This window comes from Lolium perenne, chromosome 1, assembly GCF_019359855.2.
Source record: "Lolium perenne isolate Kyuss_39 chromosome 1, Kyuss_2.0, whole genome shotgun sequence".
NCBI classification, from domain to species: Eukaryota; Viridiplantae; Streptophyta; class Magnoliopsida; order Poales; family Poaceae; genus Lolium; species Lolium perenne.
The window spans coordinates 224,322,322-224,323,980 of NC_067244.2; the positions used below are offsets into that span (position 1 = coordinate 224,322,322).

The 1,659-nt window shown below is 45.8% G+C and overlaps 1 long non-coding RNA gene across 1 annotated transcript; it reads left to right on the forward strand.

Annotated features, from left to right (window-relative positions):
- The first annotated feature begins 426 nt into the window (after positions 1-426).
- Positions 427-1,438, forward strand: LOC127324789 (uncharacterized). The gene is made up of 2 exons (XR_007866537.2): positions 427-740; positions 970-1,438. It is a non-coding gene; the product is annotated as an uncharacterized lncRNA (long non-coding RNA).
- Positions 1,439-1,659: the final 221 nt, after the last annotated feature.

Consider the following 1,659-nt stretch of genomic DNA (forward strand, 5'->3'; position numbering starts at 1 on the left):
TCAAAATGCCGATTGGACAATTTTTAATCCCCAAATTCGAAAAGAGTAAAAAGTTACGGCAAAATAAAGATTTTTTTACTGCAAAATAGAAAATTAAAAAAACGTGGCCCACCAAGTGCCCATGCGCCACAGAATTAAGCTCCGAAATTTGAATTTTCTGTCGCCCTCCTCCACTTCTCCTCCACTTCTCCTCCACTTCTCCTCCTTAGATGCAAACTTCTCGTCCTCCTCCTCCTCCTCCACCACCACCACCACCACCTCCTTCGGCCGGCCTCCTCCTCCTCCTACTCCGGAGACCACCTCCTCCGACCACGGGCGGAGCGTCGTAGAGATGAAACTGGGCTACGACCCCCCTTTACAAAGTGCAATTTTTTTTACTATATATTACTCAGCACTTTGGCCCAGCCCAAGAACAGATCAGCCCAACAATAGTCAGCCAAATCCCAGGAACCTCCGTCTCGCCTACGTCTCCTAGGCTCCTGCGATCGTGCAGTCTCCATGGCAACCTCAGCAGCAGATCGATAGGTTGTCGTCCGCACTCACGGTTCGATTCGATTGCCTCAAAATTCGCCCGACGACAGTCCTCTTCAAGCTGTCCATGCCCTTCTCCTTCTAGCCTTCTCCACGACCCTGCTGCGGCTGCTGCTCCGCCCGGCGGGATGGCGCCCCACTCCGACCGGCGGCCATCCACTGTCTTCTCCCACCAGCCAGTCGGCCGGCACCCTGCCGCCCACGCCCAGGTTAAGATCATCCCATTCTAATGTTTCTGAATTACGATTACTTCTATAATCTGTAGGTAATTGTTATCAGTGTGTGCTATTTCTGAATTTTGAGTATTCTGATTTCTAAAAACACATCCTTTATTTATTTCAGTACTATTATAACCGGTACTTTTAGATGTCCATTACACTGAACTTGTTTGATTACTTCATGGAAAAATTGATTCAACGAAATTTCTTATTTATGTAGCAATGGGGAAGCAACAGAAAATGCAATCGTTTTTTAAAAGAAAACGAGATGACGAAGTTGAAGAACATACAGCAGCTCCTAATACTCTCGCCTTGGTGGTGTTTGTAAATCAAACACAAGGTGAAGATGGACAGCAAAATCAGATGCAAGATGGAAATTGCTTCAAAAATTTCATATGAAGATATAATTGCTGATTTCAAAGCTAAGAAGAACCGAAGAGCATTTCTCTAGCTAGTTATCTTTCAGTCAGTATATTTAGCCTTTTGGTTAGTATATGCAGCCATGTTTAGTTGTCTTTTGGTCAGTATACACGGTCTTTCTTTTTGGATCATCACAAATTACTTGCCACAGTGTCCAGGTTATATTCTAACTAGTCATGTCTGTAGTATTTGTGTGAACAAAATACTCATATAGTCATATATATCATCATGCCATTGCCATCTGATAATATATTACTTATGATATGTCATTCGCCCCATTTTTATGCTTATTTGTAGTTTTCTATAGAATTCACCCCCTCTTACATTTTGTTCACGCTCCGCCACTGCCTCCGACCTCCTCCTCCGGCGACCACCACCTTCTCCTCCTCCTCCGGCGACCACCACCTCCTCCACCTCCTCTGGCGACCACCTCCTCCTCCACCACCACCTCCTCCTCCTCCTCCTCCACCACCACCACCTCCTCCACCAC